The sequence below is a fragment of the Ambystoma mexicanum genome, chromosome 8 (genome assembly GCF_040938575.1).
Source record: "Ambystoma mexicanum isolate Mex_15411 chromosome 8, UKY_AmexF1_1, whole genome shotgun sequence".
Classification (NCBI taxonomy): domain Eukaryota; kingdom Metazoa; phylum Chordata; class Amphibia; order Caudata; family Ambystomatidae; genus Ambystoma; species Ambystoma mexicanum.
The window spans coordinates 738,924,783-738,952,682 of record NC_090929.1 but is presented as its reverse complement, the minus strand read 5'-3'; the positions used below and the strand labels follow the sequence as shown (position 1 = coordinate 738,952,682).

The window sequence follows — 27,900 nt, the reverse complement described above, 5'->3', positions numbered from 1 at the left end:
ATTGGACCTTCTCGGTGGATGGTTGAGGGGGTATACCAGCCTTGTTTTTAGGTACCACATAATCCTTGCTGGGAAGGGATTGGATCTTCCTTATCTTTGTTCGCATCCACCTCCACACCAATCTGTTTTAGGGATTTCTTGTGCGACCGGATCAGCTGAGCCGAGGCTAGAACACAGCAATGAAGGGCCGAGACATTAGGGTTACGCACCTCCAATGGTTCGACAAAGAGGAAATCTTCCGAGCGTATTACACGCAGCTGAGGAATTAAGTGGAGTTTGGCTAGAACTTCAGTTCTTGTCAACCATAAATCTCTTTTTTTCTGGTTCAGGTTTTTAATTATGCAGATTTTACTTGCTTGAATATCCTCTTGATCTTCAGATTCATCTATGGGGGGGATGTAAAAAACTCTTCCCCCTTACTTTCCTCGTTTCGCCCAGGTGACGAGCATTTAGTGGATTCTCCAATAATGCTAATCGACATTGCAGAGTCCGTAACTTCCTGGGCCGCACTCTCAGCTTCTTGTACTGGATCTGGGATAATCCAGCCCGATAGGGATCCCGCCCCTCTTCTGGCACGTTTCTTCGCTTTCCGCCCCCTTTTTTTGCTTTTTTTTGTACGAGCCACCGGCAGGATAGTGGCTGGTAAGGGAGAGGCAATTTCTACTACGACGTTTTTAGTCGCCTCCCGCTTCTGATGTCTGCGTTGCTTTTTGGTCATAGGGACGACCGTAGCGACTTCCTCAGGCACTACAGAATTTGCTTTGTCCCTTGGGCCCGTAGGGATTAAGACTTCTTCTATTACAGACGGTGTTGATGGGGCTAGATCTAAACACCCCGAGGGGTTTGGTAGTCTAAGCTGAATAATTGTGTTTGTGTGGATCCTCCCACACAGCTTTAATAAAATTTTCAGCGCAAATTGTACTGACGCCATAGAAGCCTGCAGCTCACTTATTGCCATGCCATTGGGGTCTTCCGTCAACCCCTTACGCTCCTCATCCGTATGCTCCAGCTCTTCTGGGTCGATGAAGAGGCCAGGGGATGCCGATAATCGGCCCAATGTTGGCTCGACCGGGAATGTAGGAATGAGCTGAATAGGGAGGATGCCAGATAAGTCAGAGATCGAATTGTCCGTGTGCTTTGAATTAGAAGTCTCACTGACTTTTTGATGTTCCTCTTGGGCGGGTCTCATAACCTGGGCTTCCACCATAATTGGGCTTTTCCCAACATGAGCAGGCTGTTCATTTAAAGTTGCCATGAATTTTTGAATCGATATACAGAGATCCAACAGTGAGTTGTTGTCGATGTCTTGGTAGTTGGTGGAGTCTAGCACCCCACTGCCATTGTGTGGGGGGGAGAGAGTCTCTTTTTCAGGATCCACCATATCCCCCCCTGTAATGGGTTTGGGTACTCCATTCCCAAACATGGCCGGGATGGTTCCTTTTCCTGGTGGGACACAGTCTCCGTTTGTGGAAGCCTTTATTGTTGACTTTAAAGGTTGTTTCTCCCCTTTTCCCCCATTGCCTTTACGTAGATTGTATCTTGCGTTCCCTGTTTTAGGTTTAGCCATTGTTACCGGGCTCACCTTGATGTACAGTGAGAATACCGTAGGTGATACCCCGTAGACAAATACTTTATGAGATGTCCCTGAAAAGTCAGAGAGAGTAACCACCCACAGTGCGTAGTGAAGCCTCAGGCGGAATCTGAGGGGTGGAATACTCTCTCCCCTCTCTCAGCCGGGACGCTGCCTCGGTGTCAACAAACAGTATTTACCTTACCACTCTTCAAATGTCCCTTTGACGAGTCCACGCCCAGGTTCTAGGATATTGTCCGCCGCAGTCCACCGCAGTCCACAAGTGACCACAAAGGACCACTTGTCCTCCCACTTCTCCGCGCGCGCTCCGCGCTGAAAATGGTGTTTTGTAGAGTCTGCTGCTGCTCACGGGTGCAAAGCTCCGCCTCCAAATGATGGTAACTGCAAAAATACTTAGAATGCACCACGAATGCACCACAAAGGACCACTTGTCCTCCCACTTCTCCGCACGCACTCCGCGCTGAAAATGGTGTTTTGTAGAGTCTGCTGCTGCTCACGGGTGCAAAGCTCCGCCTCCAAATGATGGTAACTGCAAAAATACTTAGAATGCACCACGAATGCACCACAAAGGACCACTTGTCCTCCCACTTCTCCGCCTGTTCTGTATTTATGTAATTCATGTTGCTGGAATAACCAAAGGTGGTGAGTGCTTGTTTAGGTCCCAGTATTCCAAAAGTTGAACTGCAGTCTATGATTGAAATGTACTTGTTAAGCTGCTTGCGTTTCCCACTTTCGGATTAGTGGGTGTTGCTGGGTGTCAGTATGGAGTTTCTTGGCAAACCCATACATGGATGCCAGTGCTGAGCTACCAGGGGGTCCTTCATGTAAAGATGAACGTCTGTTTTCAGAACTCTGTGCAAGTCCCGGGGCAAATAAAATACTAAAATAAGTGTTGGCAGAGGTCAGAAATTAATTGAAGAGATCTGATTTCAGTGGCAATAGCAGGCTAACAGGCAGGATTGCCATGGCCTATAATATATGGCAATAGAGCAGTTGTCTTCAAAATGGGAGTACAGTGATTTCTTTTGTTGGGGTGGTCAGGAAAGGTCCCCACAGTCGAGAGGGTATTTTGTTGTATGCGCCATATTTGTGACTGGGGATGCGGCAAACTGGGTGGGATGTTACAACATCATATTTATTCAGTATAGTTAAATGTGAATGCAATACGTTGCTTTGTGTTACTTTTTGGCAAAACTGATACATGTTAGCTTTGCATGCACATAGAAAGACAAATGCTAAAACCTTCAAATGAAATATAAACACAATTCCGACATAATGTGCTTTGGAATGCCAAGAAGCAGGCAACAAGGAGCTTTTGTAATGCACGTGTCAGAAAGGGGGCTTTCCCTGAAGAATTCACAGTAAAGGAAAGGTAGTATTTATTAAGCATGAATGCACACTGAGAAAACACATAAAGGGGATTTATGACTCTACATGTAGTGGGTTTTTATAAACAGATTCAAACACATCATTCAGGGGCTGACTTTTGAGAAACAGGTTTTGCAGAGTTTCAGGGGCCAAAGGATGGGTAAATAAGTAACTTCAACCTACACGATGGTCAGCTCAGCTAAAGGAGCCAGGCATGGGTTTTATGGTCTGATAAGTATTGCAGAAGGCAAATGTAATCTCTTGAATGCATGGAAGCTTGACAGAGGGTTTTTGCGATTTGTTCTGACCAGTAAGAAAACATAGGGTGAATCAATGTTTGAGGCTAAAGTGATTGAAACCCGGCAGATTCAATTGTATTTTCAGATGTGCTCTGCACAATGAAATGGCAGTTATTCAGATTAGAATGTTCCAATGGAGGCTAGTGAACCGGGGGACGAGATTGTTATCACTAATTGAAAGAGAACCTGTTTACTCAGCCTTCTTCAAATTGCTTGATGTATTTATGCGAGTCATATGCAATTAAAAGTTAAGGTTAAAAGGGCCTAGGCCAGTTATTAGTAAATACTTTATTTTTGCATACAAATGTTTAACTGGTTGATGATGTCATGGCCTACCACAGACAAATCCTAAAAGGAGGCGTGTTATTCACATTAAATGTAGATGGTAGTCAAGATAACGGCTACCAATGAGAGTGTAGGAATTGCCAAAAGATGGGATTTCTTTGAAGAGGTTTTATCCAATCACATGTGGGGGGTGGATTGTAATAAAGTAACTAGGAGTGTTTTAATTGTTGCAAAAATGTATATACAGTGTCAAGTTATGTGGTTAGTTTGGTTCTACGGCACCATCTAACTGCTCCCCAGATGATTGTACAATAAACTTGCTTTACATACAAAAGTATTCCTTAGGTGGTGGACCTGCTTTGCGCTGAGGTAATTATGGGCCCGCCCCCACACTTTCAATAGAAAATAGCAGACATGACATCTGACATCTGGCTGGGGCCTTAACACAATATTGTTACTGAAAGTGGGGACTCGACAAGAATATTTTTACTTCAGGGGGAGCTCAGCAATAGTGTATGTAATAGCGCAATACCCGTGAAGTAAAAGTCCAACATGCTAGTGTGGGACAGTTTTATTTGATCAAAGTAGGACAATTTGAAGATTTACTTCATTATAAATCTATTTGTTTTGACCAGTATTATCGAACAAATACTAAATAAAACTCTTGATTTGCAACATATGCAACTGATCTCTGTTTGCGGCTGTGGGACCCTTTTTCATTGGTGCCTGAGACAATTTTAGACCCCAGTCTGACACTGAAAGCAGGCCCTGCTGGCAGCTATGCTACTGGTTTTTCAGTAGAGCTGTTTATAGGTCAGAATGCAATACTAGGAAGACTTGCTGCATTTCTGGAATGAGGCATACCTCTCCAACAACTGAACCTGAAATCGGATGCTTTTGATACTGTGTTTTGGCATTTCGTTCTGTTAAACGGGAAATCATATTGTGCCGCCTTTCTAATATATATTGGCCTAAGCCCAGTCGCTCTGCAGAGAAAACCGCGTCGCAAAGTTCCGATTTTAGATTGACTTCGCTGCTATTTTGGGATCATCCGCCATTTTGATTTCTGTTCAAATGTAACTCTGTGTTCTAAAATGGTGGATGGTGTTTCCAACTTGTAACTGAGCCGTGCCAACCCTTGCAACTTAGTTAATGTTTAGACTGTCCGTTGGCCGAATGTTTAGGCTGAGTAAAGAGACCTTGTCCCATGCCTGACTTGTGGTCCTAGGATTGTCTGCACCAATAAGCCTCATCCACGAACATACATCAAAACAATGTAAAGCAAATATCGAACGTGGACACTGGCTGAACTGCATTGTGAGGGACATGTTCTAAGGCTCACTGTTAATCCGGGAATACACTGTTGCCATTGTAACTTGTTTGAACGTAAACCAAAGATAATCCGTGTGCATATTGTTGTATAAGCCATAAGTGAACTCGGCACAAACTCTAGACCATGGATTATTAACTTGCAGAGGGGCTGAACATTATTACCAAAATTGTATAAATGTACGAATGTCTAGATCTCCAGTACCTCTCACTTCTCACACTGAAGGGCTGGTATTCGCTGTGGTGTACTGAGGGCCAGATAGCTATCTGATTTTGTTCTTTGTAAACTGCGCAGTAGTATTAAAGATCTGTGAATCTTTATAAGCCCGTGTTTGGTGTATTTCCTTTTGTGGTACTCAGCCTCGATATTTCCTTGCTTTTACAGATGGCGCCCGAATAGGGACCCTAAAGATTGATGCCATCTTGTTGAAGGTTGACGCAGCTATCCGACTAGGATCGGACGGTGAAAAAAGGGGCCCCTTTCTTGGATGAGAAGCGATACCTCAACAGTACTGCACGACCCGATCCCTGAATGGTGAGCCCACGGTCCGAGACGGCATCTTGACGAGGGTCCATATATCGAGGCGGGCAGTTTTGCCGAAATCACCAACCACGTGGGACCTTTGTAGTCCTTTGTAATCCGATCGGACCTCCTTAGTTCTTTGATCAGGTGAGTCGTGACCCGATTCTTAAGTATCCTGATAGTTTGTTTTGGAGCATTGTTTTGGAACATTGACCAAGTAACACCAGCAATCTGATATGCCTTCGAAATTGTCTGCCTGCTTCAGGGCGTTATTCCACAGTGACAGACAATGTTTGGAATTTGGCCGACCGGCGCCATGGAGGGGCCGCCGGCGTGTACTATGTACTGTAGGCACGGCATTGGTAGTATAGTGTTTAATGATATTTGGCACAGACAAACTAGACATACTTCTGAACTTCAGTGGCCAACCAATGGTAGTTTTGAAATTCCTCGTATAGAATATTTGGAGTCTATATTATTAAAGAAAAAGGCTAGACCTGCAGCATTTGATGTATTACAGAACTGGAAAAAAGAAGCTATGCAGCAACTTAAAAGTAGGGAAAAACATGCGCGCTGTCGTATGTCCAACGCCAAAAAAGCGTTATTATACGATCAAAATAAACAGTCTGAGTCAGTTCGAAATATGGATAGGGCTTTTTCACTTGGTATCCAGAAAATCTATCCGTCTAAAGACTTTCATGTATCTGATGAACTAATTGACAAACTTCTAAATGAACGAAGACCTGGTGCCACTGCGCCACCTCCGTATGTTCCTATTCCTGCTGCTTTGCCTCTTCCTGCTGTCGCTCCTCCTCCCGTAGTTGTTCCTGCTCCTCCTATCATTCTTCTTAATGTTCCTCTTCCTCCGGCTGTTGTTCCTGCTCCTATCGTTGTTCTTCCACTTGCTCCTCCGCCTTTGCCTGCTGTTACGGGTTTGGTAGATTTGTCTTCTGCACCAGTGATAGCACCTTTGTTACCGAATGTACAAGATTTGTCTACTCTTTCTCTTCCAAGTGGTTCTGTCCCACTTGTAGTTGATAAGGGAGCGGAATCAAAGATTGTAACTCGTAATACTGTATCTAAAGAGAGAAAGCGCGATTTGACTGCATGGGCTAGACAGTGCATGGAGAAGGGTGAACAAGCTGATGCCTCACTCTCTAATCTAGACAGTTTTCCTGAGAAAAACGTTTTTATTGAAGGGTTGGGAATTCATTTACCTATAATGTGGAACAGATTAGATGATAGAGATCTCCCACAAGGGTTGAGGGATCTGAATGTTTTAGCATATTCAAGAGATACTGCGGAGAAAGTACATGAGCACGGCAAGAGGGTGTTTGAGTATGGAAGGGAGTTGGAAAGGTTATGGAATGAAGAAATTGATGGTGATAGTTTGGATGCTATGTTTGTAAAGAAACAGTTCCCTCCTGTTGTAAGTTGATAAATGAGGAAACGCGAATTTGCACAAAGGATGCGAATAGGTGGATTTCAGACATGTCAATATCTCCCATAGAAGTATATGACACATATAGTCAGTATACGCCAGAAATGCAGAGGAAAGTGAAACAGGTAATGGTAGAATACCTGCAGGATGAATGCATAAAAAGAAAGATGTGTTGTCCCCCAGAATTATTGAATATCTACAAGAGAGCTTTTTCGTCTAACACTTCTTCAGCTGCTTTAGCGCTCGATTTAGCTCTGTTGCTCAGTAAGCGTTCTGAGTTTCCTATCTCTCAGTTACCTATGAGAGAAGTTCCCCCGACATTTGTCCCAAAAGTTGAGATTCCAGCTAATCCTGCAACAGGTACTGCTGCTCAGGATGTTCCTGCACATTATGTGTCCCAGTTTGTTCACGTCCCGTTCTCAAGACAGGAAGTGAACACCATTAAACAATCCATTCACGATATTGGAAAGAATCCGACAGGGTTCTATAAAGAGATAGAAACTGTCTTGCAGTCATCAGTATTTACTCTGAGCGATATTGATTTGTTATTTTCCGTGCTCCTACCTGTTGATTTGTGGAAGCAAATTAGTACTGTAGACGATGTACCAGGGTTAGGAGACACATGGGTTAATATAGTTTGATTAGATAGAGAAAGGCCAGCTGGCGAGAGACCGCCACAAGTAATACTGACTTTGCCTCATAGAATAGTCACAAAACTAAAAGCTATAATTCCTGAAAGAAGGATTATTTGGGACAAACTTAGTGCCTGTGTCCAAGGGAAATCTGAGGGTGCTACTGAATTCTTTAATCAGTTTGAACAAGTGTTTTCAGATTACAGTGGACAAGATTTGAGCACAGAGTCTGGGAAATGACTTTTTGTTGACAAATTTGTGCGTGGATTGTTGCCTGACATCCAGTCACAAATTATGTCTTTGGAGAGTGCTTGACAAGCTAGGTCTCAGTCTGAAGTGTTGCATATGGCTCAGTACTATGAGAACCGAGTCAATAACGAGAAAGAAATAATTGAAAAAAGAAAGAAAGGGAGATCGGAAAACTAAAGTTCTGTCTATTACAACAAATTGTCAGAGGCCCTAGAGGCGGTACTTCACAATTTAGTTGATCCACAGGAAAATGTGCCGTTGGGTCCTGTAAACGTGAACCAGTGTGAACCAGTGTGCTTATTGTAGACAAGAGGGTCATTGGCGAGCACAATGCCCAATCCTCCAGCAAAGGTCGAATAACGCATTTGGTAACATTTGGTAACATGAGTAGACGATGGGGTTGGGGGTCCTGGTAGAAGTCAGTTTTCTCAAGATTTGCAACCTTTTTCACAGGATAATCAGGCGAGTGTGGATAATAGAAACATTTTTGATCATCCTTCTGCTGCATATCTCTCTGAAGAACTTCCTTTTGATGACATTCTGTTTCGTTAGGATTACCCAAAGCAGGGTTTGGAACCAACGCCTATTCCCGTTAATCAGAAAGGTCCCTACATTGAGATGATAATGGGAAATAGGAAACATCTATTCTTGATAGATACAGGAGCACAGAAGTGTTCCATTGACCTTTCACGGGTTCCAAACATTCCACTGTCAGGGCAAACCAATGTTTCTGTAGGGTTTTCTGGTACGCCAGTAGTCTGTCTAGTTTCTTTGCCAGTACCGATTACATTGTGTCCATTTACGGACCACTGTCCATTTCTTTTGACTACGAACTGTGGAGAGAATTTGTTGGGGTTGAATCTGTTGAAGGAATTACATGCGGTAATTCGTTGTTCTTCGGGTGGAGTGCATTTGACGATTTCACCACAGCAACTTTCTGTCACTCAGTTCTTGACCAGACCTTTGCCGCCGGAATTTAGTGATGTTCCGGAGTGTTTGTGGGCAATTGATGACAATGATGCCGGTGTTCTACAAATTGAGCCTGTTAAGATCATTTTGAAACATGGAGTAAAGTTTTCCTCAGTATAAGATTTCGGTTGATGGTGAGCAAGCTTTGAAATGCATAGTCTCCGATTTTGTTCATCGTGGGGTAATTGAGAAAATTGCAGGTATTTTGTGCAATAGTCCGATTTTGCCCGTGTACAAGAAAGGCGACAATGCAATTCCTTTTCGTTTCATCATTGATTTATGTGCCATCCATAAGATTGTTGCTCCACAATTTCCTATTGTGCCTGTTGTGACGATAATATTAACCATGATCCCGGCTTCTGCTACTTACTTTTGTGTTGTAGATCTTAAGAATGCTTTCTTCAGCATTCCTATACACAAGGATAGCAGATATCTGTTTGCGTTCACCTTAGGGGGACGCTCGCTTACCTTCACCCGTGCGCCGCAAGGTTACACAAAAAGTCCGAGCAGCTCTTTAAAAGTAGGGCTTTGAAAGAGCAGCTCGACACACATGAGTTGCCCACCACTTGTACATTGCTTCAATATGTGGACGATCTACTTTAGCTGCTGACTCAGAAAGTGCCTGTAAGGAGGGCACCATGTTATTGCTTATTCACCTAGCAAAACTTGGACACAAAGCTTCACTTAAAAAGTTTTAGTATTGTCGACAGGAGGTTGCCTATTTAGGCTATCTCCTGTCAAAGGAGGGAAGACATTTGACGCCTGAGCGGATACAAATCTTTTCTAGCATGTCTGTCCCAAATACAGAAGAAGGTCAGAGCCTTGATAGGAATGGCTTCTTACTGTAGGCAGTAGATCCCAATCTTCTCGTTAACGATTAAACCAATGTTGGCTTTGACGAAGAAGGGCATTTCTTCGCCATTGCCGTGGAACTTGGAACACCAGCAAGTGTTTGATCTGATCAATACTGCACTGTGTTCAGCACCAGTTTTGGGCACACCAAATTATGAAAACGCCTTCGTGTTGTATGTGCATGAACGCGATGGATGTGATTTGGCTGTATTAATACAGGAACATGGAGGGAAGAATAGGCCGTGCGGCTACTTTTCTTGCCCCCTTGATCCTGTTGCATGCACTTTGCCAAGATGTTTGAGAGCTGTCGCTGCTGCATCTGTAAAACAGAGGGAGGGTATGGTCCTAGGCCATGCTTTAAACCTGATGGTACCTCACTCTGTAGATGTTCTATTAAACAGAACACAAACGTAAAACCTCACCTCCGCACGATTAACGAGATGCAAATTGATCTTGTTTGCTCTGCACATTAAAATTCAGAGGTGTTGTGTTCTGAATCCGGCTGAACTTTTACCTTTCCCGCAAGGTACTGCTTGCAGTGACGAAGCGTCACATAACTGCCTTTACACCACAGAGCAAGAGACTAAAGGCAGAATCGATTTGAAAGATACTCCTTTGAACAACCCACAAGGGGGGCTGTTTTGTGATGGCTCCTGTTTCAAACTTCCGGATGGTACATCCACGGCTGCTTATGCAATCACCACATTGAGCACGATTGTGGAGACCAAAAGAATCACGCATAGCTCCGCGCAGGCCGCAGAGATTATAGCATTGACTCGAGCTTGTGAACTTTCCAAAGTGCTTACAGTAAATATATATACTGACAGTCAGTATGCTTTTGGGTGGTTCACAATTTCGGTAGACTTTGGGTCGAACGAGGTTTCTTGACCTCACATGGAACTAAGATCCAATATGGCTCCTTGATTGTACGGTTACTCTCAGCGCTTGCACTCCCCACTCAGTTAGCAATTATTAAATGTGCAGCGCATCAGTAAATCACAGATGATGTGGGAAAAGGGAACACTTTCGCTGACCAGATAGCCAAACAGACTGCCACTGATCTCTATTCAGAAATGGTTACTTCAAGGGAAGCCACAAATGTTTGTACTTTGGATGAGGGTATCGAATCTGTAAAGACTATTCAAGCTGATGCCACGTTAGAGGAATCTAAACAATGGGCTGAGGGTTTGGCAAGATTGGATGATGACGGGTGTTGGGTGGACAAGTTAGAAGGGAAATGGTTGTTGCCAGATGCGTACATTACAATGATGGTCGCAATGGCTCATGGTCCCATCCACATCTGTGCGAGGAAGGTTTCCAAAATGTTACAAAATGTCTGGGTGAATGATAAAATCTCCAAAGTAGCTGAATGTTTTGTTCAAAGTTGCATGATCTGTCTACAGCATAATATGGGAAAGGGCACATCGACTCCTAGGGGTAGTTTTGGTCCACCTTCTGTCCCCTTTGAGGTTATAAACTTTGATTTAATTGACATGGAGCGCTGAAACAATTACAAGTATGTCTTAGTTGTTATCTGCGCCTTTAGTAAATGGGTTGAAGCCTTTCCTGTTAAAGATACCACAGCAATCACAACGGCAAAGACCATGCTTCAGGAATATTTTCCTAGGTTTGGTTTGCCAAGGGTCATCTGGTCGGACAATGGTCCACATTTTATCGCTGCTGTAATTCTGCAGATATGCGCGGGATTACAGATCGATAAATGGTTCCATTTGGCTAGACATACTCAAAGTGCTGGTTTGGTAGAGAGACACAATGGCATCATAAAGAACAAGCTCGCTAAGTTGTGTGCCGGCACCAAACTGAAATGGCCGGACGCCTTACCGATCGTGTTGTTATCAATGAGAACGACCACGCAGACTAAGACTGGGCTCTCCCCATTTGAGGTGGTTATGGGTAGGCCAGCTAACATTTGGAACCTGCCTAAGCCAAGATCTTTGCGCGACATTGAAAATGTACTTCTTTCCGACTACTGTGACCGATTAACTACAAATCTGTATTTGATTTATCAACAGGTGTGAGAAGCCCTCAAGTATGAGAGCCCAGGTCACAGCATACGGCCTGGAAGCTGGGTGTTGATCAAATCATTTGAAAGAGCATCCTGCCTTGCACCGCATTGGAGGGGCCCACATCAGGTTTTATTGGCCACACAGACAGCAGTACGAGTGTCGGGACGAAAGCATTGGATCCACGCGCTGCATGTCAAGAGGATTCCCTTCCCTTTGCCACATGATACAGAAGACACAGATCACGTAGCATCAAGCAGCATCGAGAGTGCTTCAGAGACTCTCGCTGAGCCCGTGGGGCCTGGGGAAACAGCCGCTTTATCTCCACACTCTCCTACAGATCCTTTTTCATCATTGTCAGAATCTGTCACAAATCCACCACTTCCATCAGGAAGCAACGACACATCGTTCGCAGATCACACAGTACCAGGAGTCACAAGGTACAATCTGCATCCGCGGAGCTAGACTTACTGCACGGTTCGGCTGTGCCACCAGGAAAAATCATCGGAGGGCTTGTCTTTGGCCCCGTTCTTTTGCACGTAAGGGATTCTGTTGGCTGGGGTTAGGGAAGGACTAAGAAAACGCACGATCAGGAGATCGCCAGTAAATAAACTCTGGAGTGTTTCGTTTGAAGAAAACAATGCCTGCTGTTAAGACGGATTTCTGAACTCTGTTCTGGTGGCGCAGAAGTTCAGAAGGCCAACCTAATTACTTGGAACAGGGTAACCTCTGGACGAGCCAGACCAATCAAGGTAGCGATCGCGGCGGTCAAGACTAGGTCTCAAGAGGGGTGAGGGTGACTGAAAGCCCGCAATGAGCACACAAAGCAAGATCACTTACAAACTACTCCAAACAGTTGTTATATTAAAAATATATACACATTTATTTCAAGGCCTTTAAAACAATGACCGTAGCGAGAAAATCACAATATCACGATAGTAAACCAACACATACCATATCAACACAATATATATACAAATACGACAGTCTCAAGCGTTAGATGCACGAAATGGGTAGTCCACCTAAAAGGGAAGGAAGACAGGCAGTGCGAAATAATGCTTAGACCCAGTTCGCCTTCAGAGGCACCTAACTAGATGGAAGTCCGAGCCCTGCGAAGAGTGGAGCCTTGTGCTCAAAAGTACCTGCACGCGCTGGTGCCAACGGGCAAAAGAAGAAGCTCTTCGAGGGAAATCAGGCGGTTCAGTTTAGTGCACAAAAGAAAAAAGAACACGTTCCGCGACTCAAGCGCAGCCTCCACAGTGGGCAGAAGCAGAGCGCGAGTACGGAAAAGGGTGCTGTTTGACACAGCGGGGAAAAGCAATGGGCTCCTGCAGGAGGGCGACCAGATCCTAGCTATGCTACTCACCGGTCCCCGATGCAAGCAGACCCAGGCTTCTCCGCGTCCGTTTCAGTAGCTGGCAGGTTCAGAAGAGCAGGGAACGCCTCGTCGTCGTGTTGAGTAAAAAGACGTCCCAATCGAAGAAACCCGCACAGTTTGTTACCACAGCAGGGCAACGGAGCGGCCGTGTGTATCAGAGCCAAATGTACACTACTCACTTCAGACCTGGGAACGCCAAGTGTACGAAGCGTGTAAGAGTGACAAGGACTCGAAATACTACACAACCTGGCGGCGGTTACAGAGCAAGACTCCCGTGTAAGCTGGTCAGTCAGCTGGATGGCCCAGAGACGCTTCCGAAGGCTTACTGGCAGGAGATGGTGAAGATGCCGAGAATAGCTGTTCCCGCTATTCCAAGGGTCGAAGTACCAGTACAGGCCTTCTGGTTCGATCAAAGGTGAAAAGGGTTTCACAAGGCGACAGCAGTGCAGAGGAGAAGTCCTTCAGCGGGTCACCAGCGATTCCTCGGTCCAGCCTCTTGGTTGCAGGATACTTGGCTCCTGTATTCCTTTGTTCGTGAGAACTCAGGAGATCGACATGGTAGTGGTGTTTCCAGCCCCCTCTTATCCACGATTCCCTTCGCGCCAAAACGGAGGGGACCCAATGGGAGATCCGCTCATCAACACTCACACCATTCGTGGACCAATTACGGACCACAGTGGTCCCAGGCATTCACACCACCCTAGACTCTCTGGCACCCAGGATGTGTATTGGAACCAGACACCCCAGCCCACATCCTGGAGGCACACACAAGACATGTAGAAGCCCGCGAAAGCATCTGTGTTTCGCGGGAAAGTACATGCCCAAATAAGGAAGGCCCCGGGTCGGCTCGACCTGGGGAAGGTGAAGGGAGCAAGACGGTCAGCAGACAGGACAAAGGAGCCTCGTGGTCTGGCCATTTTGGGAGCCAGGCCACCATTTTGGGTTAAGGGCGAGAAACGCGCTTAGAACGCAAAAAGGAGCTCAAAACACAAGAAACGATCGCTGCCACCATTCCCGTCCCTGAATCACTTGCACTGATCAGATACAATCCTAAACGAGTATCTAGGGCCTGTAGAAGGCTAGAGACCCAAGAGAGCTGTAACTTAGCTTACAGTGCCCTCTTGTGTCATGTTGCACGAAAGCCGCAACATGATAAAAGAAACTACGGGAAACAGCATTCCCCGGTACTGACTGTCTTAAGGGCATGTCAGTTTCCCCGTAAGAAAGGAGCGAAAGCCCCGAGGAGTGCGGCAGAAGGCTGCACTTCTCTGGCAAAGTCGAGAACAAGGTGAAAAACAACAGCAAAAAGTTTAGGGGTTGCCACATGGAAGGAAAATTACCTACAATTACGAAATCTTTCCTAACACTCGCCCCTCCCAGACTATGGACAGGGGGAACTAATCCACCCCTGGATGAGTCTCTTGTTCAGGTCGGTTAAACATTCTGGACAACCCATCAGCATTGCTATGTTGGAAACCTGGCCTATGCTCAATAGTAAAGTCGAAGCCTTGTAGACTTATGGACCACCTAAGCAACTTTGGATTCTCCCCCTTCATGTTCATTAGCCACTTTAAGGGCTTATGGTCAGTTTGCACAGTGAAGTGGGTCCCATAGAGGTAGGGCCTCAGCTTCCTTAGGGCCCACACAACAGAGAAACATTCTTTCTCTACCGTGACCATCTGAGCTCTCTGTCCTTAAACTGGCGGCTAATAAAACCAATAGGGTGTTCCTTACCCTTCTCATCTACTTGTGATAGTACAGCTCCTATCCCAGTGTCAGAGGAGTCCGTCTGCACGATAAAAGGTCTTTGATAATCAGGGGCCCTGAGGACAGGGGCCTGGCACAAGGAGTCTTTTAAGCCATTGAAGGCCTTCTCACACTCGTCGGTCCAAGTTACCTTCTTGGGTTTCTTCGGAGTTGTGAGGGCAGTCAGAGGGGCAGCTATGGTGCCATAGTTTGCCACAAAATTGCGGTAATACCCCGTGAGTCCTAAGAAGGCTCTCACTTGGGTTTGCGTAGTGGGGGTAGGCCAGTCTTGTACTGCTTGTACTTTACTGGGAAGAGGCTGTATCCTCCCTCCACCTACTTCATGTCCAAGGTAAACCACTGAGCCTTGTCCAATCTGGCATTTACTAGCCTTTATGGTCAGGTGTGCTTTCTGAAGAGCCTGGAGCACAATCCCGAGGTGTTTCACATGGTCTTCCCAGGTGGCACTGAAAACTGCTATATCGTCCAGATATGCAAGACAGAATTCGTCCAACCCATTCAACACATGATTCACAAGCCTCTGGAAAGTGGCAGGTGCATTCTTCAACCCGAAAGGCATTACCCGGAATTGGTAAAGGCAGTCTGGAGTCGAAAATGCTGTCTTCTCCTTGGCATGTTCTGCTAAAGCTATTTGCCAATAGCCAGCAGTGAGGTCAAACGTGCTGAGGTACTTGGAGGCACCCAAAGTATCCACCAGCTCATCTGTTCGAGGCAAGGGGTGTGCATCTGTCTTGGTGACAGCATTCAGAGCCCTGTAATCCACGCAGAACCTCAATTCAGAAGTGCCTGCCTTTGGAACCAAAACCACAGGGCTGGACCAAGGACTACTAGAGGGTTCAATCACCCCAAGGTCTAACATCTTGTTGACCTCGGTCTTAATATAAGACCGTATTTTGTCTGACATCCTGTATCCCCTGCTTTTGGTAGGTACACTGTCTCCTGTGTCTATGTTATGTTTGCACCAAGGTGTCAAACCAGGCGACTGTGAAAACAGGGGGGAAAACTGCCTAAGCAAACTTTTCACCTCAGCCTGCTGATCAGAAGTCAGGTGAGGGGCCACTCGGACACCCTCAAAGGAGCTATCTGAAGGACCGCTTTGGAACAGGTCGGGGAGAGGTTCAGACTCCTCTTCCTCAACGTCTGAAGCCAGTAGCAGTGCTGCGATTTCGCCTCTTGGGACGAAAGCCTTCAGCCTATTCACGTGAAACACTTTTGGAGCCTGTCCAGGACTTCCAAGGTCCACTAAATAGTTAACCTCACCCAGGGGCTCCACCACTGTGTAAGGGCCTGACCATTTGTCCTGGAAAGCTCGAGGCCTTATGGGATTCATGATCAGGACTTGCTGACCAGGTGTAAAGTTGATGAGGGAAGCTTTCTGGTCGTACCAATGTTTCACCAGCGCTTGTCCTGCCTTCAATTTATCACTAGCCAAGCCCATCAGAAGTACCATCCGTTTTCTGAGCCCTAGCACATAATCAACTACGTTGGTAGTAACAGGGGGAGTGGGCATCTCCCATCCCTCTTTGACAATGGCTAAGGGTCCCCGTACGGGATGACCGAACAGAAGTTCGAAGGGGCTGAAGCCAACACCCTCCTGTGGTACCTCTCGGTAGGCAAACAGTAAGCATGGTAAAAGAAGATCCCATTTTCTTCTCTGAGGTTCCTCCAGAGCCCCAATCATGCTCTTTAACGTTCTGTTGAAACGTTCCACCAGACCATGGGTCTGGGGGTGGTATGCAGAAGAGAACTTGTAGGTGACCACACATTCTTTCCACATAGCCTGCATATACTTCGACATAAAGTTGCTGCCACGATCCGACACAACTTCTTTAGGGAAGCCAACCCTAGTAAATATGCCAAGTAAAGCTTTTGCAACTGACTTGGCAGTTACAGTTTTCAATGGGATGGCCTCAGGATATCTGGTTGCATGGTCGACCAGCACCAGGATAAACCTATTGCCCGAGGATGTTTGCGGGTCAAGGGGACCAACGATGTCGATCCCTACCCTTTCAAATGGTACCCCCACAACTGGGAGCGGTACCAACGGAGCTTGGATTGTCGCGCCAACCTTACCAGACAACTGGCAGGAGGCACAACTCCTGCAGTGACTTTCTACTTGCACCCCCATCTTGGGCCAGTAGAAGTGCATGGATAACCTTTGCTTGGTCCTCTTCATACCAAGGTGACCAGCAAGGGGAACTTGCAGGAGGAAGGGCCTAACAGCAAGGGGAACCACCAACCTCCTATGGTCTCCTTCTGTAGACTCTGTGGGCTCACTATACAGGAGTCCACCTTCCCAATAAATCCTATGCGTCCCAGGAGGTTCACCCTCAAGCTGGGAGCAGGCCTGTCTCCTTAGGCCTTCCAGAGATGGGCACTCACGTTGGCCTTTACTGAATTCGTCCCTATCAGGACCTCCTTCATCTAACAAGTCTTTTAGTTCAGGATGATCGTTGGGGTCAAATACTTCAGGCATCGCCACCTCCTCGTCAGGCCCGGGCGATTGACCAACTTCCTCCACCGCAGTGGTAGGCGAGCTCGGGGGAATATTCTCTTTCCCTCGTCTTGACTTGTCGACTCCTTTCGCCTTGGGTTTCCCCTTCGGCTGGGGCAGCGTGTTGGTCTTGGCCAATGCTGCCCGTGCTTGAGACCGTGTGTAGGGTCTTTCGGCAGTGTCTCCTACGAGCCCTAAAGCTCTGAGATCATTACCTAACAAGACCTTTCCCGGGACGTTTCTCTGAATGCTCACTGGAATCCTGACTGCTGTACCATTTAAAGTAAGATTTACAGGTATTACTGGGAACATACGGAGTGGGCCGTCAGCCAACTTAGTGGGCATCAGAGTAGCTCTGGCACTGTCTCTGAGTCTACCAAGGTAGAATCCACTACAGTGCGACTGCACCCACTATCCCTAAGAGCTGGAGTATCTACTCCATTGATCAGCACACTGGGCCTCATTACGACCCAGGCGGACTTCGCGGTGCTAAATGCACCGCGAAGCACGGCGGAAAGCCGTCGATAGCGCCATGGGGGTTGGCGGATTTACCGCCCCATTCCGACCTCGGCGGAGCGGTAAATCCCCAATCCCCATTCTGCCCTTCCCCATTCCCATTCTTGCCCCATAGGGTATAATGGGAGTGGGGAAGGAGTTAATTACGCCACCGTAAAATACGGTGGCGTAATTAACAACGAGGTCCCGTAGCGCCATGGTTTTCTCCGCCTGGTAAAACCAGGCGGAGAAAACCTCCATGGCGCTAAGGGAACTCGTAGTACGGCGGACGGGTCCGCCGCGATTAGCGCTGGCGGAAACCCACTCCGCCTGGGTCCTAATGAGGCCCACTGTCTTTAAAGTAGTGCTTGGTATTATCCGGAATCCTAGCATAAGCCTCTGCGACGTTAGGCTCCCAGGAACCCTGGGAAACTAAAACTACCTCAGCCTCTATCCCGCTGGGAAATGAGTCTGAGGAGAAGGATGCTCCTGTAATCTCTTCTTCCTCGTAGGAGGAGAAGGCCAGATTAACGGAGTGGACCCCCAAAGGTCTAACCTTACACCGGGGATCCCCCTTCACGTGGTGAGTTGCTCCACAAGCAAAACAAGATCCATTGGGTCTGTTTACATAGGGAGGCTTATTGTAACCAGAGTTCTGTTTCGGAGGCTGACCTCCACTACCCTGTGAGTTCTCTTGTGTCTTACCCTTATTTTTCTTTTTGTGGCCCTTATGAGAAGAAGATTTATTAGATTCTCCACCCTCATTATCTTTGGACTTTTTCCCTTCCTCCTGCTTACCAGGATGAGTTTTGTCCTTATGGGACACTTGATGTGACACCCATAAGTCGGCTGCAATGGCCAGCTTCTTAGGATCTATCTCCTTCGAATCGGCCAAATGCTGCTTAAGCTCCGGGGAAGAAGATGCAAAAATGTGTTCCAGCATGACAAGATTTATCATGCCTTCGAAGGTAGAAACCTTATAACCTTCGACCCAGCCAGTTAAGTTTTTCAAGGACTCAGTGACATAAGATACCCAAGTACCACCTTCCTTTTTCTTATACTCTCTGAAACGTTTCAAATATTGGGCCGGAGTCTTCCCAAACTTTAAAATGAGAGTTTGCTTTAACATTGCGAAATCAGCTCGCTCAGCCTTCGACATTTCCATAATGGCACTACAGCCAGAATGGGGCAGTCTGCTGAGTAACCAGGCAATCTTATCAGCATTGTCAACTTGTTGAACTTCGCATGCATACTCAAACGCATTCATCCAGTCCATAATGTCATTCCTTTCCTCATACACACTGAGCAGATCTTTCGGAAACCGTGGATGAGAGGAGGCCCCAGACCCATGTCCAGGACCCTTGGACCCATTTGCAACCTAAAGCTTGGCCAGTTCCAACTGGTGATCCCTGTCTTTTTGTTTTTCTGCCTGTTCGATTTTTAGTTTGGCTATGCTGAATTCAAGCTCCTGCTGCCTAAACCGCAGCTCTTGCTTTTTGAATTCAAGCATAGCCTCCCCATCAGCACTGGCAGAGGAAACATTAGACATCTCGTCCTCCCTGTCCTCGTGGTCGCGATGGATCAGTGCAGCGGCAGAACCGTCGGTTCTACCAGTGAGAGCAGCCCCACCTCCTTCCGCACTGTCCTCAGAAGTTATAGCGTCAAGCTGCGCTTCTTGCCACGCCACGATTCTTTGGATCATTTCCAATTTCGTGCCTTGAGAGAAAACACCTCTCTCCGCACACATCTTTTTCAATGTTTCTGATTTGGAAGCATTTAAAGTTAACAAGGTATTTGTTTCCATACTGTTAGATAGGACTATGGCCTTTTTAAAGTTATACTACAACAATTCACTACTTGTCCTGGTTGGAATAACCTGAAATGCCTTAGTTCGTGCGCAACACTGGATACCTTCAGTCGTATCCCACCGCTGTACACCAATTTGTTAAGACGGATTTCTGAACTCTGTCCTGGTGGCGCAGAAGTTCAGAAGGCCAACCTAATTACTTGGAACAGGGTAACCTCTGGACGAGCCCGACCAATCAAGGTAGCGATCGCGGCGGTCAAGACTAGGTCTCAAGAGGGGTGAGGGTGACTGAAAGCCTGCAATGAGCACACAAAGTAAGATCACTTACAAACTACTCCAAACAGTTGTTATATTAAAAATATATACACATTTATTTCAAGGCCTTTAAAACAATGACCGTAGCGAGAAAATCACAATATAACGATAGTAAACCAACACATACCATATCAACACAATATATATACAAATATGACAGTCTCAAGCGTTAGATGCACGAAATGGGTAGTCCACCTAAAAGGGAAGGAAGACAGGTAGTGCGAAATAATGCTTAGACCCAGTTCGCCTTCAGAGGCACCTAACTAGATGGAAGTCCGAGCCCTGCAAAGAGTGGAGCCTTGTGCTCAAAAGTACCTGCACGCGCTGGTGCCAACGGGCAAAAGGAGAAGCTCTTCGAGGGAAATCAGGCAGTTCATTTTAGTGCACAAAAGAAGAAGAACACGTTCCGCGACTCAAGCGCAACCTCCACAGTGGGCAGAAGCAGAGCTCGAGTACGGAAAAGGGTGCTGTTTGACACAGCGGGGAAAAGCAATGGGCTCCTGCAGGAGGGCGACCAGATCCTAGCTATGCTACTCACCGGTCCCCGATGCAAGCAGACCCAGGCTTCTCCGCGTCCGTTTCAGTAGCTGGCAGGTTCAGAAGAGCAGGGAACGCCTTGTCGTTGTGTTGAGTAAAAAGACGTCCCAATCGAAGAAACCCGCACAGTTTGTTACCACAGCAGGGCAACGGAGCGGCCGTGTGTATCTGAGCCAAATGTACACTACTCACTTCAGACCTGGGAACGCCAAGTCTACGAAGCGTGTGAGAGTGACAAGGACTCGAAATACTACACAACCTGGCGGCGGTTACAGAGCAAGACTCCCGTGTAAACTGGTCAGTCAGCTGGATGGCCCAGAGACGCTTCCGAAGGCTTACTGGCAGGAGATGGTGAAGATGCCGAGAATAGCTGTTCCCGCTATTCCAAGGGTCGAAGTACCAGTACAGGCCTTCTGGTTCGATCAAAGGTGAAAAGGGTTTCACAAGGCGACAGCAGTGCAGAGGAGAAGTCCTTCAGCGGGTCACCAGCGATTCCTCGGTCCAGCCTCTTGGTTGCAGGATACTTGGCTCCTGTATTCCTTCGTTCGTGAGAACTCAGGAGATCAACATGGTAGTGGTGTTTCTAGCCCCCTCTTATCCACGGTTCCCTTCGCGCCAAAACGGAGGGGACCCAATGGGAGATCCGCTCATCAACACTCACACCATTCGTGGACCAATCACGGACCACGGTGGTCCCAGGCATTCACACCACCCTAGACTCTCTGGCACCCAGGATGTGTATTGGGACCAGACATCCCAGCCCACATCCTGGAGGCACACACAAGACATGTAGAAGCCCGCGAAAGCATCCGTGTTTCGCGGGAAAGTACATTCCCAAATAAGGAAGGCCCCGGGTCGGCTCGACCTGGGGAAGGTGAAGGGAGCAAGACAGTCAGCGGAAAGGACAAAGGAGCCTCGTGGTCTGGCCATTTTGGGAGCCAGGCCACCATTTTGGGTTAAGGGCGAGAAACGCGCTTAGAACGCAAAAAGGAGCTCAAAACACAAGAAACGATCGCTGCCACCATTCCAGTCCCTGAATCACTTGCACCGATCAGATACAATCCTAAACGAGTATCTAGGGCCTGTAGAAGACTAGAGACCCAAGAGAGCTGTAACTTAGCTTACAGTGCCCTCTTGTGTCATGTTGCACGAAAGCCGCAACATGATAAAAGAAACTACGGGAAACAGCGTTCCCCGGTACTGACTGTCTTAAGGGCATGTCAGTTTCCCCGTAAGAAAGGAGCGAAAGCCCCGAGGAGTGCGGCAGAAGGCTGCACTTCTCTGGCAAAGTCGAGAACAAGGTGAAAAACAACAGCAAAAAGTTTAGGGGTTGCCACATGGAAGGAAAATTACCTACAATTACGAAATCTTTCCTAACACCTGCAACCGCTCCCACTCATACGGAACAAATAAGAGGCTGTGTGTACGATCGTAACAATGAAGAATCGAATGTGTGGGTCCCGAAAACGTACTGTTGTCTTGTGATTATGTTAACCGGCTTCACAATAGTAATTGCCTTAGGATTTTGGTATTTGGAAGAAGTACATCCGCTTGAAATTCTTTTGCCCACTGAACATGTACCTACTGTTTCTACACCTTTCGTGCATCTGCACACTCTATCTCCTAGAGACTCTCAGCACAGAGTTACCACAATAAAACTTTATTACTCATCATGAATGCCACACATGCAATTTTTAACAAGTCCAATTGATGGGTCTGCTCGCATTTACCGCAACACAGAGACAAGGGGTTGGGCTGGTATATTTATCCTTTACCTTTGACTAATGCATGCTATGCTTCTTTAAGGGCACTATTCTTTGGCCGATGGAATGATATCATCTTAGGGAACTTTGATGGAACGAATTTGAATGATTTTGAGAAACGAGTTCTAACGCCCTTGGGATGCTCACTTTTTGCAAATAGGAGCAAGCTTAATGTTGCTTCTATTAGGCCTTCTGATAGACTGTCTCATCCTTTTCAATCTTTGATCTCTTTCAAGATGGCTCCTATAGGCAATAGGGATGCCACGCCACCTTCCTACACTGTTAACCACAGCCCCGATTCAGTTTCTTTCTGCATACAGAGGAATGGTACTCAGTCAATGGGTGATTTCAAGGGCTGTGCCAACGTTGTGAACTTGACCAGTGAGGACAGACCTCTGCATGTAGGTGAACCTGTCTACTTTGTTTGCGGTAATTAAGCATTCCCATGGCTACCTAGGGATTGGCAGGGAACCTGTTATTTAGGAATTCTGTTACCCGGGGTATTCATAGCAAGCACCATAGAAATCTCTAAGGCTTGTCCAAGGCGGGACGAGAATGGCGATACTTCAGCACAAGTTCTGGGTGACGTAGTTAAATCCTTTGTACCATTTTGGGGGCAAATATTAAACTCGGAGGATATCAGAAGACTAGCGAGAGTACTGGAGAGGACCATCAACCGGACCACTGACGTGCTCTATAACATGACTTTAGAATGGAAAGCGATAAGGTTAGTGGCACTTCAGAACCGGATGGTGTTTGATGTCATCTTGGCTGAGCGTGGTGGGGTATGTAAATTAGTGGGGCCCGCTTGTTGCGTTTTTGTGCCAGATTCCTCCCCAACCATCTTTAAGGCTATACAAAATCTGCTCATCCTTAGTTCAGCAGTGCATGTTCCCGAGGGAAACTTGGATCTTAGCGCTTGGTTCTGGGACTTCTTACGATCTTGGGGATGGAAGCTACTTTCAGTCTTGCTGATTATTTTGGGTATTCTGTTGTTTTTCTGTTGCTGTATAAAGTGTCTTCCTGGCATATGTTCAGTGTTAGGAGGATGTTGTGCACAGGCTATGGGAACACTAGTAAAAAAAGGTATCCACCCCAGAGAAAATTACAAACAAATTTGTGTCGAAGGAAATTTCTGTTTCTGACCTTATGGCGATCGATATCTCTGATGATAGTGTTTCAGGGTGTATGGACATTGAGATGTGGAGTTACTCGTAAAGTGACTAGAAGTAGTTTAGCGCTTGGCTTAGGCCAAAAGGAGGGTTTGTTAAACGGGAAATCATATTGTGCCTGTTTTCTAAAATATATTGGCCTAAGCCCAGTCGCTCTGCGAAGAAAACCACATCGCAAAGTTACGATTTTAGATCAACTTCGCCGCCATTTTGGGATCATCCGTCATTTTGATTTCTGTTCAAATGTAACTCTGTGTTCTGCAATGGTGGACAGTGTTTCCAACTTGTAACTGAGCCGTCCCGACCCTTGCACCTTAGTTAATGTTTAGACTGTCCGTTGGCCGAATGTTTAGGCTGAGTAAAGAGACCTTGTCCCATGCCCGACTTGTGGTCCTAGGATTGTCTGCACCAATAAGCCTCATCCATGAACATACATCGAATCAATGTAAAGCAAATATTGAACGTTGACACTGGCTGAACTGCATTGTGAGGGACATGTGCTAAGGCTCACTGTTAATCCGGGAATACACTGTTGCCATTGTAACTTGTTTGAACGGAAACCAAAGATAATCCGTGTGCATATTGTTGTATAAGCCATAAGTGAACTCAGCATAAACTCTAGACCATGGATTATTAACTTGCAGAGGGGCTGGACATTATTACCAAAATTGTATAAATGTACGAATGTCTAGATCTCCAGTACCTCTCACTTCTCACACTGAAGGGCTGGTATTCTCTGTGATGTACTGAGGGCCAGATAGCTATCTGATTTTGTTCTTTGTAAACTGTGCAGTAGTATCAAAGATCTGTGAATCTTTATAAGCCCGTGTTTGGTGTATTTCCTTTTGTGGTACTCAGCTTCGATATTTCCTTGCTTTTACAGTTCCTTGGACCATGGTCTCCGGGTCCATCATTGCTTAGTTTCTGACATTTGCTTGCTAGTTTGTAGTCCCTCTTCATAATGTTTATATTCTAAAAGACAGGCCAATTGACCACTAAATAATTCCTATCTGCCCTCTTCTCTGTGCTAGATTGCCAACTCGCGATCTATGCTTAAACGTGAAACAGACAGCAAATTAAAACTGGTCCATGTGTTTTCCAAAAATATCTCCTGTATTCACTTCTAGTTGTTGTTCTTTGTCCCTTCACCCAGGATAATTGAACTGGTTTTAGTACTGTAATTGGACATTTGAACATGATTCTAAGGCTTTGCTTGTTGGCTTATGTGCGTGTCTTTTCCTATTACCTATGCTCTCCTTGAACACTTTGATCATATGTGCATTTGGTTCAAAGATACATGTGTGATGCAAAATAAATATTGGATATAATTAGCCTAACAGTCACCACATTAGAGGACTGTAGGTGTGAAAACAACTTGTATATGCTAATGTATTTTTCTGCTAACGCAATACAAATCCTTTTACAGATCATTAGAGTAAAGATGATCAAATTGCTGATCTAAAAATGTCATTTGATAATATACTTTTTTATGGAAGCGAAAGTAAAATCTGCTTTATATTTTTAAAAAAGGGTAAGGATCTTGGGCCAGACCAGAGTCACTATGTGTTATATATGGACAAGCCCACAATCTGGATCCCTTGCCTGACCCTTTTTTTCAACTCAATTAATAAAATTGGAAATTATATATGCAGAAATAATGCCAATATTTATAAGAGGGAATAGAGACTGCCCAGGAGATAACCGTCCGATATCTTTAATTGACAGATATTGTTAAACAGATCAGAGTCTTAGGTTAGAGAATATTTTAAGTATTTCAGAGGGGCTTCAGAGATAAACAGGGTACTGTGGAACGTTGTTTTCTCATTTGAACACTGAGAAAGAAATGCTGCATCCAACAGAATGTTTTCTTATCTTGTTTTTATTGATTTTAAAGCTGCATTTGACAAAGTGGATAGGGACCTTACATGGTTAGTTCTGGGTAAATTGCAAGTACCAATATCCATTGTCAATGCGATTAAGGTTTTATATGAGAGCAACCAAGAATATGATGCACCAAGGCTTAACAATGAAAAGATTGGAATTCTTCTTTATACACAGAACATACTGCTGATATCACAATCTTCAGCAGGAATCAAAAAGCAACCCTGATGTCTCTGTCGGGGTGATCTCCCGGGGGCCGGCAGAGCCGTCCGCAGACCTTACGGGCTGGGGAGGCCCCAACTCCTCCCGTGTCCCAAAAGGAGTATGAGACACACACAAGGAGCAAGGCAACTACTGCTGTTTATTAGAGTAACGGCAGGGATATGCTCAGTCCGTATGCATCCGGAGTGGCTCTCGTCATTAGCGGGGCTCGCAGGCCCTTTTTACAGCAGTATGATGCGCTACTTGCGTCACCTGGGAAAATCATCACAAAACCTATCGCCACTTCGGGTGGGTTCCTCGAGTGCTAGGGTTTGTATAGATCCCCTATGGGAAGAAATGTTAGTGATTGAGGACGGGTCAGGTGGTACACTTGGGTTGTCCTTAACAGTTGTTACATTGGAATTGTTACAAGGGGACCTTTGGTGATTGGCTAAGAGTAATAGCGTCAGTGATGAGCCCCCCTGTATTCTGATTGGTTCTCCCGCGAGCCCCCAAGCCTGGGACCATCGTCCTTCCCAGCTCGCGGTGCACCAGACATTAGCAACAATGTGCAACTATATGTTTGTGCGGACAATGGACAGGTCTGCTTACGGTTTGGTGAGCAGGTCTTTCCCATCGCTGTAGGTGTCCAACTTGCTGCTTCGTTGTTGCAGATTGTGTCCCAGACGTGGGACCCTGGCGGTTCTCTGTCTCGTAGGCTTGGCACCTTGTCAGTTCAGCTTAGTCACGTGTGGGTAGACCGTAGCTGGAGTAGAATTATGAGCATTAGATTTTGTATTTTGTCTCTGAGGGCTTGGCACCTGTAGGTATAACCTTGGCACTGGGTGCGCGGTATGCAGGTTGCAACATTGTGGCCTTGGCTGCGGGCTTTCGTTGGGGCTCGTTCTGCATGGTCAGCACTTGTATTTCGTTCTGAGAGGATTTATGTTTGCGAAGCCCCTTCCTGGGGATTCTTGCTTGCGGCCTACTTGGGCCTAGTCTGTGGGTGGCGGTACATAATCCATACCGTGGGGGTCGCAGGGTGACAGAGTGTCATACGCAGCATTAGATATACATGGTGGCATCTTCATAGTGATAGGTAGCAAAAAAGCATCGGCAAGCATATACACGAGCTCTTCAGGCGTCTTGCGTTTCTGCTGTGCTGTAGAAGGCCTATGTAAAAAATAACAATGATGCATGTCCGTGGGTATGTCAGTCCGCTACGTCATAGCACTAAGTATATTCTTTGTGGTGGTTGGTGTGTGAGTCACCAGTGTGCATGGTGGCACGTGTGTTCTTGTCTGTTGGCTATGTCGTCATGGCATCTCTAACAATGTGAATACTTGTGGCTGTTGTTCTAGTCGAGCTGATCCATGTTGCAGGCGTTGGCTTGACCCGGGCGTACTAGTGGGCATATTCTTCGTATATGCATGTTTCTGAAGCAGGGTACTTTGTCATCTGGTAAATAAGCGAACTCCTCTCATGGGGGGTGCCTGGGCCATGATCCCCTAGGCCATGGTCTGGATGAGATCGGGGGGAGGGTGTTATCCCATTCTTCCACTTCATCTCGAAACATTTTGCGATAATTACGCAATAGAAATAAACATGACAAAAACAGTATCAATGGTTTGTCATAAAAAGGTAAAGAAAAACATGCACATCAAATATAAGGGGGAGGCTATCCAGCAAGTCAAACACTTTGATTTTTTAGGGTTACGGACAGTAGATAACAGATCATGGACATTGCAGACAGAATGCAATCACTGTAAATTGAGACATTGCAGGCAGAATGCTATCACTGTGTATTGAGACAGTGTGCTGGTGCAACCCTAGAGTTTGCTAGAATATTTGGGAGAAGAGTAACTTTGGGAACATTGGAAGTATACAAGCTACAGGCCCGCTCTGCATGGAGCAGACTTGTAGTGGGAAATGTAGCACTGGGGCCTATCGAAGTTGGAGAAAAAACATTTCTTAAAAGTCTACTATCTTTAACAGATAGCACGCCAACTGTTGCACTTTGGGCCTCATTGCGAGTTGGACGGTGCAGAAAAATCAGCTGTAATGCAGTGGTAATAACGTTACTGCTGAATTACCACACCACTCAACGATGAGTTAGTGGTAAGGCAGAGGAAATACCTCCAGCAGGAAGCTGGAGACACTTCCTCTGCCTTACCACACAAAAATGGCCGAATCAGTGTTATTACCACCAGCAGAATTACCACAGATGGTAACACTGCCAATATCCCCCATGGAGACGTATGGACTCCAATTAAGGGGGCCTAACATCGCCTACCACCACGTGTAATCAGACAATACTAACGCTGGAGTAAATGGCAGTAACATTAATTCTTTTTGGTGGTATTGCGTCAGATTTACTTCTGGAATACCACGAACTTGTAATGAGGCCCACTGTCTGGTTAAAGGTTTTATTCTTTTAGTTCAGAATTGATATAAGAAATGAACTACATTTCCATAAAAGAGTAGTTCTGGAACTGAAGGGCCACCTGGAAGGACCCACTTGGGAATGG

General features: G+C 46.1%; 1 protein-coding gene across 1 annotated transcript in view; it reads left to right on the top strand.

Moving 5' to 3' along the window:
* The window catches only part of ALOX5 (arachidonate 5-lipoxygenase), an 846,300-nt gene that overhangs the window by 457,884 nt on the left and 360,516 nt on the right, over nucleotides 1–27,900 (top strand). The window lies entirely within an intron of this gene.